The sequence below is a fragment of the Zea mays genome, chromosome 2 (genome assembly GCF_902167145.1).
Source record: "Zea mays cultivar B73 chromosome 2, Zm-B73-REFERENCE-NAM-5.0, whole genome shotgun sequence".
Classification (NCBI taxonomy): Eukaryota; Viridiplantae; Streptophyta; class Magnoliopsida; order Poales; family Poaceae; genus Zea; species Zea mays.
In genome coordinates this window covers 168,747,923-168,763,693 of record NC_050097.1, presented here as the reverse complement: position 1 = coordinate 168,763,693, position 15,771 = coordinate 168,747,923, and positions in this window count along the sequence as shown.

The window sequence follows — 15,771 nt, the reverse complement described above, 5'->3', positions numbered from 1 at the left end:
ACTTCACCAATCGGAAGAAATGAAAGGTCCTATTGTACAATTGAGACCTAACATACCGACATGGACCCCTCCACCCCCTTATCCATCTATGCCATATCCATACACATACTTACCTCTACCATATGTCCCAAATCAAATGTGGGGATGCCACCATATCCATTTGGGATGCCACAGTACCCCGCCTGGGGGGCACCCCAAACATCCGTTTTTGATAGTTTGGCGCCGCCAGTGCAAGACCGATTGAGCGCTGCTGAATCTGGTCACCAGGCACAGGCCCAGCAAGATTGCCGGACTACTCGGCCTCCTAGGTCGACCAATCCGGCAGGGGGGCATATGCCTGTAGCAACTCAAAGAACAACAAAAAAGGACATCATCAAAATAGGCACTGCAGATGTTGTCATACAGGGAGACAATAAAGGGCCGATGATTTTCGGCGAATCGGCCAACACAGCAGAAAAGGATACAGCTACCATCAAAACAGCTGATCCAAAATACTCCATGCCTCGATGGTGCCCAGCGGGATTGACACGATCCCAAAAGAGAAAATTACAGCGCCTAAGAGCAAAGGAGAGCCAGGAGAAGGAGGCGGAAAAGACATTTAATGACACACATCCACTATACCCGCCACCGCAAAAGAAATGGAGACCGAAGGCCGTTGAGAAAAAACAAACGGCCACAGAAATAGAAAGTCAATCTGCACCATGCGCGGACCGTCCGGCCTCTGCGTGCGGACCGTCCGCCGTTCACCAGAAAGTCTCTGGACAACCTGCACCAAGTGCGGACCGTCCGGCCCCCACACGCGGACCGTCCGCCGTTCACCAGGAAGCCTCCAACGACACGACAACATCAATGGAAGAGGACGACCTGCTGGGAGAAGACCTGGTCGACTACGAGGCTTCTCCAGAACGCCCAGGTATGGATGTAAATATTATTACATTTTCTGCCGATTGTACTATTATCGGCGACGATGAACCTGTTGTTGCCCAGTTTGATTTTGGTCCTAAAGAAGCCGCCTTTACTAAACCAAAAGAATCGGTAAATCATTTAAAGCCGCTCTTCGTGCGCGGCCACATTGATGGGATACCGATTGCTAAGATGTTGGTAGATGGAGGGGCGGCTGTAAATCTAATGCCTTATTCATTATACAGAAAATTAGGTAAACAAGATGACGAACTTGTCAAGACCAACATGACCCTCAGCGGTGTTGGAACTGATAGTTCGATCAAAGCCAGGGGAGTCACGTCCGTTGAATTAACCATCGGGACTAAGACCCTTGCTGCTGCATTCTTCGTCGCTGATGTAGAAGGAAATTACAGTTTAATCCTAGGCAGAGATTGGATTCACGCCAATCAATGTATACCTTCTACATTACATCAAATGCTGATACAATGGGTAGGCGATGACATAGAACAAGTACATGCTGATGTATCGGCCTGCATCGCTGTGGCCGATGCCCCTGTACTCTGGACTTATGAGACTGCTACATGTCTCACAGGAGTAGACTTTTCTGATTATCAATTCATAAGTATAGATAAAAAAGGTTTTATTCCTGTAATGCTAGAGCCGATGGAGAATCGGCTAAATCCTAAATAAAGTCAAATGATGAATACACACAAAGTTCATGAGTCTTTGGTCACGGACAGTTCGGCCGCCAAGGCCGGATGGTCTGGTCTTTCACAAAAGAGTTCGGACTTTAAGACCGAACCTCTTCCACAGCGAAAAGACAGTATTACGGATGATCCGGTCCCCGAGACCGGAAAGTCCGCCATCACACAAAGATCTTCTAATTCCTCTGTGGGGAACATGATAGAGGAATTCAGAGATCTTGATAAACTAGGACATGGGTTTACATCGGCCGATCCTTTGGAGGAGATTGACATAGGAGATGGTAAAACTCCAAGGCCGACTTTTGTAAACAAGACCCTGGAGACCGATCCTAGAGATGAGATGATCGGTCTATTGAAGGAATATTCAGATTGCTTTGCTTGGAATTATACTGAGATGCCTGGATTAAGCCGAGAGATCGTAGAGCATCGGCTGCCTATTAAATCTGGTTTCAGACCTTTTAAGCAAAGAGCTAGAACATTTCGTCCAGATCTTCTCCCACGCATCAAGGACGAAATCCACCGGCTGCTAGAAGCTGATTTTATTAGACCTTGCAGATACGCAGAGTGGGTCTCCAATATTGTGCTGGTGGAGAAGAAGGAGTCAGGTAAACTTAGAGTATGCATTGATTTTCGCAATTTAAATAGAGCAACTCCTAAAGACGAATATCCCATGCCTATAGCCGACACATTAATCAATAATGCATCAGGAAATAGAATTATTAGCTTCCTTGATGGTAATGCCGGATATAATCAGATTTTCATGGCCGAAGAAGATGCGTCTAAAACGGCCTTTATATGTCCAGGCTTCATTGGTTTATTTGAGTGGGTTGTCATGACATTTGGTTTGAAAAATGCTGGTGCTACTTATCAGAGGGCTATGAATTTGATCTTCCATGAATTGTTAGGAAACACTGTGGAAGTTTACATTGATGATATTGTAGTCAAATCGGCTGAGTTTAGTTCTCATATAGCTGATTTGCGCAAAGCCTTTGATAAAATGCGTCAGTATGGTTTGAAAATGAACCCACGTAAATGTGCTTTTGGAGTGTCGGCTGGTAAGTTTTTAGGATTTGTCATACATGAACATGGTATAGAGATAGACCCTGACCGAATCGAGTCTATTCGGAATGTGGGACCTCCGACCTGTAAGGTCGAGGTACAGAGGTTTCTCGGCAAGGTGAATTATTTACGAAGGTTTATTTCTAACCTAGTCGGGAAGATTGATGCGTTCACCCCTATTCTTCGGCTTAAAAATGATGCCGAATTCGCTTGGGGCAGAACAACAAGAAGCATTTGATCTCATCAAAAAATACTTATCTTCAGCTCCCGTATTAAAAGCACCACGAGCAGGAGTACCATTCCGATTATACATTGCAGCTGAGGATAAGGTCATTGGGGCTGTTCTGACACAAGAAACCGAGGGGAAGGAGCATGTGGTGACATATCTAAGCCGAAGGTTGGTGGATGCTGAAACAAGGTACACTTTTATTGAAAAGTTATGCTTATGCTTGTTTTTTGCATGCACCAAATGTAGATGTTATTTATTGTCTAGTCATTGCACTATTTCTGGTCAAGCCGATGTGATCAAATACATGTTGCATAACCCAATTATGAGTGGTAGAATTGGTAAGTGGGCTTATGCACTCGTAGAATATGACTTGGCCTATGAACCATTGAAATCTATGAAGGGCCAAGTCATAGCGGATTTCATTGTAGAACATCGGGTTAATGATATTCATGAACTAGACATGTCATACCTCACTATTACTCCTTGGACTTTATATTTTGATGGATCGGTTTGCAATGAAGGGCAAGGAATTGGCATTGTGCTTGTTTCACCAAGTAATGTCTCCTTTGACTTCTCTAGCCGATTGAAAACTTATTGCACTAATAATCAAGCTGAATATGAGGCCCTCCTATTCGGCTTAGAACTTTTAAATGGTATGGGAGTAAAACATGTGAAGGTATTTGGTGATTCTCAGCTGATTGTCCAACAAGTGTTAGAAGAATATCAATGTTTTGATGGTACTCTAAATAGTTACCTTGAGAAATGTTGGAGCATAATTCATTCTTTTGACGAATTCAGTATTCGGCATATCTCTAGAGTTGAGAATCATAGATCTAACGATTTGGCACAAGATGCATCAGGTTATCGGATAAAGAGAGGAAAGTTTCACAAAACTGAAAATCTGATAACCGGTGCAAAGCCAAATTCCCAGGTCGCGGACCGTCCGCGTGATGACGCCGGACCGTCCGGGGTTACCAGAAATGTTCTTTTGATCAATTCGGCCGACAATGAGGCCGATGCAAGTGATTGGAGGACACCTATACTTAATTATCTACGAAATCCCAATATAAGGACAAATAAGAATATTCGGCGAACAGCTTTCAAGTATGTTTTGATGAGTGATGAACTTTACCGTCGAACAGTCAATGATATCCTGCTTAAGTGCTTGGGCCCAGATGATGCTATATTAGCCATGGCCGAAGTACATGAAGGAATTTGTGGTACTCATCAATCAGCTCCAAAGATGAAGTGGTTGTTGCGAAGGTCTGGTTTTTATTGGCCTAGTATGATAGCTGATTGTTTCAAGTACTACAAGGGTTGCCAAGTGTGTCAAAAATTCGGCGACCTACAGTTAGTCCCTGCAGCCGAATTACATCCTATCATCAAGCCTTGGTCGTTCAGAGGATGGGGATTAGACTTTATTGGAGAAATTCATCCTTCATCATCAAAGGGGCATCGGTTTGTGTTAGTTGCCACTGACTACTTCACCAAATGGACTGAAGCCATTGCTCTAAAGAACATGACACACAAGGAGGTAATTGAGTTTATAACTGAGCATATTATTCATAGATTCGGCATTCCCCAGACCTTAACTACAGATCAAGGTACTTCTTTCATGTCAAAGGAGGTACGTGAATTTGCTGAATTATACAGAATTAAGCTGCTTAATTCATCTCCATATTATGCTCAGGCCAATGGACAGGCCGAGTCTAGTAATAGGACATTGATTAATTTGATAAAAAAGAAGATATCTGATAATCCTAAACATTGGCATAAGATTTTGTCTGAAGCTTTATGGGCTCATAGGATATCTAAACATAGGGCTACTCAAGTGTCTCCTTTTGAGCTTGTCTATGGTCAGGAAGCAGTGTTGCCTGTGGAGATAAGTTTGAATGCTGTCAGGTTCGCCAGACAAAATGATTTAAATGCTACTGATTATTATAATTCAATGATGGATAATATTGATGAGGTGACCGACAAGAGGATGATAGCTTTGGGAGCAATAGAAAAGGACAAGATCATGGTAGCCAGGGCCTACAACAAGAAGGTCAAAGCAAAATCATTTCAAGTAGGGGACCTGGTGTGGAAGACTATTCTGCCTCTAAGGAATAAGGACCGGAAGTTCGGGAAATGGTCGCCAAGCTGGGAGGGTCCTTATAAAGTAAAACAAGTGATGTCTGGCAACGCCTATTTGCTACAAACATTACAAGGCAAGGATTTGCCTAAGGCTTTGAATGGGCGTTTCCTCAAACAGTATCATCCTAGTATGTGGCAAGATGCCTAAGAGAACCGATGTAATCTCATCGAGTTATTTGCTTTTGGTTTGCTCAGCTCCACCAAAAGGCAGGGGGGCATATGTTGAGCACCAAAATGAGGTGCGGACGGTCCGGCCCTGAGGCCGGACGGTCCGCGGTCCGGACGGTCCGCGCACGCGCATAATAGATTAGGGTTCCGAGTTTTGTGCTATGTTTGTTAGCTATATCCGCGGAATTAGCTCGGAATCCGGTCGTGTAAAGGGTCCAGCCCCCCTCCTCTATAAAAAGAGAGGCCTACGGCCGATTTGTAATCAACAATCGAATCAATACAACTTCTATTCGCATTTATTTCCAGTACAATTAGGAGTAGTTCTAGTCTAGTTCTAGTTTAGCCTCTCGATCCCTAAATTTTCCGTCTCTCCTCGACTCTACGTCGATTAGAGGAGTCTAGGTCGGCCGGCCCGAGCCTAGACAACCCCTAGGATCTCTTCTCCCCGACGGGGTCCCTCCCGGGAGCGAGATCCAGGCGCCGCCGGTGATCTTCCGCCGCCCCTGCACACGCGCGGACCGTCCGGCCCCAGGGCGCGGACCGTCCGGCGGTCAGGCAGGAAACCCTAGCCCCTGTGCCAGGTCGCGGACCGTCCGGCCCCAGGCCGCGGACCGTTCGCGCCTGACCAGAGAGCACCGCCGCCGGTTCTTCTTGAGTATTTAGCGCTCCGAAAAGGCGTCAACAGAACCTCAACACCAAGACCTCCAGCGACTGCAGCGACGAGATCTAAGCTTCACACTGAGGTTAGGAACCTAATTGATCCATTTTGCCCTCGATAACTCGTCTGCTCGTGCATAATTGCTCACCAGAGTAGCGCTTCATGCAATCTCCGTCGTGCACCACTGCGTGACCTCCAACCACATCAAGCAAAACCCCATTGAGATCTGTAGGCCATGCCTTGTCTCTCCAACCCCTTACCAACTTTATAAGGCCCCGGATGCACGCAAGTGCGTGCACACCAGAGATGGTGGTCGTGGATCCTATAGGATTATGGGGAGGTTACACTAGCGCAAAACAAAATTTTTGACCCTATAAACCAAGAACTACTGTTGTTATAGGTCATGGAATTACCACTAGACGCACAGGCAGCGAAAGTTGTCTCGATGTAGAAAAATGCATCGAACAGTGTCGTGTAGTTGTCTGTATCCTTCACATCCTCGCATGGTTCATCCTAGGGTTCCATATGCAGCATCTCCGAGGTATTCACACGTACAGGAGGAAGCGTCGCGTACCGAACTGCTAGGTTCGCTATGGTGGCTTGGTGAGGGCGAGAGGGGCACAACTGCTGGTTTGATGGCGGAGAATTAGGTTCACCCTAACCATGCCCCCGTCCCTCATTATATAGGCGTTCTAGTGGGCTTCTGACTCCGAGGCCATCAACAACCCTAAAACACAGTCTAATTTCGGATCCAATTCGAGTTAGGCTTCCTTTTCCTTAAGTGTGTAACACCCAAAATCTTACTTTGAAAGTTTAGTAAAAGTTCTCCAAAGATTTTGATATTAGAATGCCTTACAATAAAATTTTCGTACATTTGAAACAACATCACCTAAAACAAACACGTTCCTAATAAAAGAATCTCTATATGAATTTGTTACCCCTTGGTTGAAATGAATATTTATAATTATTCTCTAAAGAATTTTATATTAGAGATTACATTTCTTAAAATACCCATTCTATGTGTTAGTGTGTATGAATTGTATATTTGAAAGCATTTGATTAAATACTATAATAAATTAATTAATTAAACAAATTATATTCATGCTAGAGTTCTTGAACTGTGCATTCTAAATAAATTTATAATTTAAAACTGCATTTGAATTGATTTGGGAATGGAAAATAGAGAACAAAAAAAGGAAGAAGAAAGATCTCCTTGCGCCTGGGCCGTAATGCACCCCGCCGGCCCAATTTCCCACTCCGCACCAGCCCCAAAACCCTAGCCGCTAGCTCCAGTTTCTTCTATTGCGCACGGGTCCCGCTGGTCGGCTTCACAGGGCACAAGCACGCATCCTTCTTCAGTCACTTACCGGTGGGCCATCCCCGTACGTATCTCCTTCCTTTGCTCGCTGCTGCCAACTAACGAATGCCGTGATTTCTACTCCGCGCTGCGGACTCGATGCGAACTGAAGCCCGTGGAAATCGCGCAGGCCGTTCATCGGACTCCGCTGTGGGTGTATAAATACGCACGCGCTCACCACGATCTCTTCACCGAGGGCTTCATTGATTCCGCGGGTGGGTGTGCGGGGAAAGATTGAACCGGTCTACCGCGGTCGCTAGAACGGCAGAGGGAAAATCTAGGTGCGCCGCCATAGCCCTGGCTCTGCTCGTCCGAAGTGGCTCGACGGGGTTACCCGCGTGTAGCCCATGGTCGTTCCAATTCCTCGCCATACTCCACCCCGCCCCACATGCTGCTGGATTGCATTGTCTGCATCATGGGCGCTTTCGAGTCCGCGTGCGTTCGACGGCCTTCTGTCGCCTCCACCGCCGGTACGATCAGGTCCCTGCTATTCGCCTCTTCCTCCACATCGCGTAGAGCCTATCCATGGTAGAAACCGTGCCCCCGTGTGCTTGATAGAGGTCGGGATGGTTGTCTAGGGCACCGGTGTTGCTCTGCCGCTCGGTATCTGGCGCCGTCACCGTTTCTGGTTAGTCAGAGGTTGAAGAAGCGCTCTGGCCGTCTGATCTGATGTGGACGGAAGAGATTAGATCGCGCCAGTTAGAATTGTGGTCGTTGATCGATGGATGGAGGGTGCAGAAAGGTGTCAATTCGTGGCTGCCTCGCGGCTGTTGATCTCTGGATCGTCGATCTCCGTCGCCTACCGGTTCATAAAGCGCCCAGATCTAATCTGCACCATTGGATATAATCTGGGCGGTTCGCGTTCACCCGTACCCCTTTGGCTTGAGACAATTGCAAAAGAGACCCTGGGGTTTTACCTATTCAACCCGCTGTCCTGATACGCGTAAAGGAATTATAAAACAGGCCCAGAATTTTGTGCAGAACACCCTAGGCTTAGTTAAAATAGTGTCCACAGTCCAGAATCCTTGGGAAACTCAGAATTTGTTTAGAAAAAGGATTTTTAGTGCAAAAATAAATCTAGGAATTTGCTTAATTCATATTAAATTCATTTTAGCTCCAAATTAATTTATTCCAAAGACATTAATTTTGTTTTAATATTGACTACCACTTAGTACCTCTGTTTAGCCATGAAACTTGAATTAAAATTGTTCATTTGAATTAATCTATTCTAGGTGCTAAATAACTTTAGAAATCCATAACTTAAAATCTATAATTCCAAAATTAATAATTCATGTTCCTGTGATCTTATTTCAATATGTAGATGATTAATATATATTTTCCATATATGTTTGGTGTAATGTTAATTTTGCCTATACCATGTATGTATGTATTGCTACGTTTAGCAGTGAGGACACGTGTCACCTGAAGATCATCCTGGTACCTGGAATCTCGAGTCCCAGACAAGTTGTGCCCTTGACCACTTTTTACCCAATAATGTTCTTTAATATCATTTATTCATGCATAGGTTAATTTTGATGGGACCCAATAGGTTACCCTAGATTGTTTATCTCATTACCTTGTTTACCCCTGAATCACTTGGGTAGTTTGCTATTGCTTTACATGGATTTAGGATAATTATTTATCATATCTATCTTCCAGTTATTTTGTTATTCTATTTATGTTCATGTCAAGATCATTAATGTTAATTGGAACATAGAGCTTAACTTGAGAAACACATGCCACCACAAGGGTTTATGGACGCCCTTGGCTGATTAATTAGGAAAGCTAGTGGAGGACTACCTTACCCGAAAGGGGCAAGGGCAGTAGGGGAGTGGTCAGTGTAGGGAGGTCCTTGGTTGATTTTGCTGCGATGGCGGTCAGGCAAGAACCCTGCATTGGAGCTTCCTATAAACTGTAGCGGGTTTTCTAAAGCTAGTGGAACTTTGTAAAGGCCTCGTAGTGTTACCCTGCCTCACCTCCTCGGTAGAGGTGTATGGGAAGTCGCGATCCCTTAGCAGATGGGTAACATGACTTGTGGGTAAAGGGTACCACCTCTACAGAGTGTAAAACTGGTATACTAGCCGAGCTCACGGTCATGAGCAGCTCAGGACTCTCTGATGATTAACTTATGGAACTAAATTCAATTTGTCATATGCATTGCATCGCAGGTGATGTTGTTACTTTTGTTCTACTACTTAATTGGGTTGGTATTTACTTGTACTTAGTAATTGCTAATAAAATTTTGACCAACTTTAAAAGCAATGCTCAGCTCTAACCATCCTCTTTGGTAAGCCTTACACTTCACGTGAGCTCCCACCTTTGGCGAGTTCATGCACATTATTCCCCATAACTTGTTGAGCGATGAACGTATGTGAGCTCACTCTTGCTGTCTCACACCCCCACAGGTCAAGAACAGGTACCGCAGGATGAGGCGCATGGAGGATGCTGCGATGAGTTCGTGAGAGATCTAGGCCGTCGTCTCCCAGTCAACTTTGGGTTGCTGGACGGTTGTCTCCTTATAATGTAATTATTTATTTTGTATAGAACTCCTGTTATGTAGTAAAGATGTGACATTCGATCCTGTGCCATGAATCATCATATGTGTGAGACTTAGTCCTAGCACACCTGGTGATTATGTTCGCGCCCGGGTCTTGGTGCCCCGAAACCCGAGTGTGACAGTGTGTCACCCTATAGGTTCATGTACACATAGACATGGCCCGGATACTCTTATTTGGCTCAATAATTGACAGCAACCTCTAGCAAGACATGTCAACTCCTATGCGCACACAAAGATCATATCAGACGAACCATTGCAACATTACGTACAACTTGTTCCCATTGTCTCACGATGTTTGGTCTAGCTCTAAGCTGGCCTCTCTTTCTCAATACTGTGAATTCAAATCCTTTCAATGGTTAACACTTTACCCTAGCACCACCATGCATCTATTGAACCAATCACTCGAGGGAATTAGAGATATCTCACTCAATAAGAGAGGGACAAATTCCATCTTGACTAACCATGCGTCATAGCATGCTTCCTGACAAACCCAAAACTAAGTTATAACTACTCAGTTACGGAGTAGCGTTTGATAGTCCCTAAGTAGGTCAATTTACATCTTGAGAACATGCGACAATATCAGGTCTAAGGACACCATGTACATGTTGCAAAAAGAGAACTATATTACAATATTTCACGTTGGATCGGTCCAACCTCATGTCATACATGCGCCCACATTATTAGTTTGACATCTTCATGTCCATAACTTGTGAAATATAGTCATCAACTAATACATGTGCTAGTCATCGACTCTGACCAGGGACACCATTTAGAATAACCATACAAGTAAAGAATCTCACAAATAATTCACATAATTGCTAATCAATACAAGGTGCCTTTCATGGATACTCAATTAAGCAATATCTATCATGGATACAAAGAAATATGCTCATCTCTATGATTATCTCTAGGGCATATTTCTAACAGTCTCCCACTTGCACTAGAGTTAATTTAGAAGATATCTAATACCCATAGATCTCATGTGTGCCTCATGCTTAGGTTGTGGAGGAGGTATCATCAAAGGATCAGCAACATTCAAATACTTATGTATTTTGCATATATTTATTTGACCCCACCTAACGAATTCTCATATGAGGTGAAATTTCCGCAGTACGTGTTTGCTTTTCTAGTGGTTCCTTGGCTCCTTAGCTTGTGCAATAGCCCGGCCCATTGTTGTCACAGTAGAGGTTCAGTGGACTAGAGGTATTAGGAAACACGCCAAGCCCGATGAGGAACTTCCTTATCCAAACACCTTCCTTCGTAGATTCAGAAGCTGTAATGCACTTGGCTTCTGTTGTAGAATCAGTCACAGTCTCCCTATTTGGAACTCTTCCAATTAACAACACCACCATTTATTGTGAACACAAAACCTAATTGTGATTTTAACTCGTCTGGGTCAGTTTGGAAGCTAGCATCAGTGTAACCAGTTACAACGAGCTCCTCCTTACCCCCATATACTAGGAACATATCTTTAGTCCTTCTCAAGTACAAGAATGCATTTTCTTGCTGTCTAGTGACCCTCACCTGGATCAGCTTGGTGCCTACTCGTAGCACTTATAGCGTATGAAACATCTGGGTATGTACATATCATGGCATACATGATTGATCCAATTGTCGAGTCATATGGTACCTTACTCATGCGCTAAGGTGTATACCATGTGACATAGGTAAGAACCCTTTCTTGGACTGTTCCATGTTCAACCATTTCAACACCTTGTCAATGTACATGTCCTGGCTTAATCCTATAAGCCTCTTCGACCTATATCTATAGATCCTTATGTCTAGAATATAAGCTGCTTCCCTTAAGTCCTTCATAGAAAAACTCTTTTTTTAGTGAAGCCTTGACAGACTCTAGCATAGGAATGTCATTCCTAATTAATAATATGTCATCTACATACAAGATCAGAAATACAACCGCACTCCCACTTTCCTTCTTGTAAACACAAGCTTCTTATTCATTCTGATGAAAACCAAACCCTTTGACCACTTCATCAAAACAAATGATCTAACTCCAAGATGCTTGCTTCAACCCATAAATGGATTTCTGAAGTTTGCATATCTTTCCAACATTGATCGATCAATAGAACCTTCGGGTTGTATCATATACATGTCCTTATCTAGGTTTCCATTAAGGAAAGCTATTTTGACATCCATCTGACAAATCTCATAATCGAAATATGCGACAATAGCCAGAATGATCCGAATATATTTAAGCATCGCTACTAGCGAGAATGTCTCATCATAGTCAACTCCTTGAACTTGTCGAAAACCCTTTGTAACAAGTCAACCCTTATAGATGTGAACATTTCCATCTATGTCTTTCTTTTTCTAGATCCATTTGCACTCTATGGGTCTAACACCATTAGGAGGGTAAACCAAGTTCCGAACTTGATTTTCTCCCATAGAATCTATCTCGGATCTCATGGCGACTTGCCATTTCTCGGAATCTGGGTCCATCATCACTTCTATATATGTTGCGGATTTGTCGTTGTCTAAGAACAACACTTCCCCATTGCCTAACAATAGCACTTCTCCTTGTGCCTCGCGAAGCCTTGCTGACCTTCGTGGTTGTGGTGGTGCTTCTCTTGCCACAGACATCTCAACTTGTTATGCTACATTAGCATCACTTATTGAATCTTGTCCCACTGCTCATCCTAAACTTCTTTAGGAAACACATTTTGTCTACTTATCTCTCGAAACTCTTTCTCTAAGAAAACACCATTTCGGGCGACAAACATATTGCCCTCTCACCGGTGGTAAAAGTAATATCCCAAAGTTTCCTTTTGATATCCCACAAACATGCACTTGTCTGATTTTGGAGTGAGTTTATCTAATTGAAGTCGCTTGACGTAAACCTCACAACCCTAAATCTTCAAAAAATACAAACTGGGCATCTTTCCAGTCCACATATCATATGGTGTCTTAACTACGAACTTAGACAATACCCTATTTAGTGTGAAAGCTATTATTTCTAGATTGTATCCCTGAAACGACAAAGGTAGGTCCGACTAGCTCATCATTGATCGAACCATATCCAATAAAGTCTAATTTTGTCGCTCAGACACGCCATTCCACTAAGGCATTCTAGGCGGCGTAAGCTGCGGAACAATTTCACAATTCTTTAGATGATTGCTAAACTCATGGCTCAAATATTCACCTCCACGATTAGATCGTAGTGCTTTAACTTTTTTGCCATGCTGATTTCCAGTATTCTATAATTTTTTGGACTTTTCTAAAGATTTAAACTTGTGTTTCATTAAGTAGACATATCCATATCTACTAAAATCATCAATGAAGGTTATGAAGTATTGGAATCCTCCCCTAGCTGTCGTACTCATTGGTCCGCACACAACAATATGTATGAGTTCCAACAAATCTAATGTCGTCTCAGGTAAACCTGTGAAGGGCACCTTGGTCATCTTGCCAAGTAAGCATGCTTCACATGTATCGTATGATTCAAAATCAAACGAAGTTAAAATCCCATCAGAATGAAGCTTCTTCATGCGATTCTCACTTATATGACTCAAACGACAGTGCCACATGTAGGTAGGACTTAAATCATTGGGCCAAGGCCTTTTAGCACTTATATTACATATAGATGCATCATCAAGATTTAAAATGAATAACCCATTCATAATGGATGCAAAAGCCACAAGCATGCCATTCTTAGATATCACGCAACCATTGTTTTCACTCGCAAATGAATAACCATCCTTCATCAAACATGGAGACATAATTTTTTGACTCATACTAGGAACTAGATAAATTATTTAACTCCAAAATAAATCCTAATGGGAGGTGGAGTTGCATCGTCCCGGCAGTCAACGCAGCAACTCTTGCATTACTGGCCACCCAGAAATTAACTTCTCTTTTCACACTTCTACTTCTTATCGTTCCATGCATCAAATTGCAAATATGGGCTACCGATCCCATATCAAATACCTAAGAATTAATATAAGAATCAACAAGAAAAAAATTATGTACTGTGAATATCAAGTTAACATGTTGCGGCTGTACCCTTACCGTTGTGATCCTTAATTGAGACCAAGTACTGCTTGCAATTCCTCTTCGAGTGACTAAATCCTTTGCAGTAAAAGCACTCAGCATCTGCAACTGGTCTAGCCTTGGGCTTTGCCCTTCTTTTGAGATTTACCCTTCTTCTTAAAGTTGGATTTGTTTTGGACCGCCATCACATGGCCATTGCTGCCAGCGCTTTTGTTTATGTCACCCTCTGTTGTTTTCAGCATGCCACACAGTTCATTGAGGCCCTTCTCCGCCCCATGCATATGGTAGTTCGTAATGAAGTTTGCATAGCTAGGCGGAAGAGATGCCAAAATGAAATCAGTGGCCAACCCTTGGCTTATTGGGAAGCCTAGCTTCTCCAACCTCTGGCTATAACCAACCATCTTGATTACATGTGGCCCAACTACTACGCCTTCTACTAGCTTGCATTCCAGAAAGGCTTTGGACACATTGAACCTTTCAGTCCTAGCCTAAGTCTGGAACATATCCTTGAGCGCCACGACCATATCGTGTGCCTCATGGTTAGTCTCAAACTGCATTTCCAGCTCGGGCTCCATGCAAGCAAGCATAAGGCAACTCACTTCAAGATAAGCATCCATTGCTTTCTTGTAAGGGACTTTAACAGTAGTAGGTGCATCTTCAGCATGCATCTCTAGTAGTAGGGTGTCTAGAACTTCTTCCTTTCTCTCTGACCTAAGAACAATTCTCAGGTTATGGATCCAATCCATATAGTTTGTTCCATTTAACTTATCCTTTTCAAGAATTGGTTGCAAAGAAAATGATCTTGTGCTAGGTGCCATTTATCTACAACAAAATAATGCAAAATACTACGACAAAAATATCCATGATAGAGTAAATCATATTAAACATTTAATAGAATCTACTCCCACTAAAATCAATATCCCTCAATTGATATTTAGTGATTCAGACCCCACAAATAACAAGTCTACTAGTGAGCTTTGGCATTACCACTAGAAGACATGGTAGACCGGTAAGAAACTCCTTGCTAATCATATCATATATAACTTCTGTTGTTGGGTGACATCTCTATGTCTCGCCTCCTAACCTTATGCCTCAAATTCCTTAACCATTAAGTTGACTTTGTTTAAGTTAACCAACCCTTTCTGCAATTTGTATCCGATACAAACCTATCTAGTCAAGGAAAACTGGTGGCACCCAAATTTCATAGACCCACCACCAATTGTACATGACTTATGATAGTGCAAGGTTTGGTGGGGCATTTGAGCTTAAACATTTATGAGAGATCGTCCTACTTATATCATTGCACGCAAGGACATATACGCAACATGAATAAGTAGAACATTAAGAATGACATTCATACAACAGTTGTGATTTGATATGGCTCGCTATCACATGGTGATCCCCATCTCCAAAAATTTGTCCATCATGATGATCTCCATCTCCATTATATATTTATGCCATCCTTCAGGTGATGAGTCCTTCAAGACCTATATAACGTATGCAGGTAAACAAATTACACATATGCTTTTGTAAGTGCAATCAACCCCAACTAATGACAAAACAAATAAGGGTACTAACAAGTTTGCTCCTAGTGTATACTCAGTGTCTACAAAGATTAAAGGAGTAACAACTTTAGTTAAGAATTGGAAAGGGAAGTTTCAAGGACAAAGCAAATACATTAGTGGTGTCTTGAAAGGATTCCATGTGACGATCGTGTAAAATTTTATATATATATCTTGAGTCATAGGATCGAATTCTTCCTTAGTAGTTTTCACACAGGTAATGGTGTTTGCTACTGCTCAAGTCTCTAAATTCAAAAGCTATTTTTGAAAACCAAATTTTTTTGGACACTCTGTGTATGCGACTGTTGTTAGGATTGAGAAACAAAGAGTGTTCCTGTTGAAAAGTAGTTGAGCTTTTTCAGCTGAGTTGAACTTTCTTAGCCTAGTTGAGCTTCTTCAGCTGAGTTGAGCTTTTTCAGCTGAGTTGAACTTT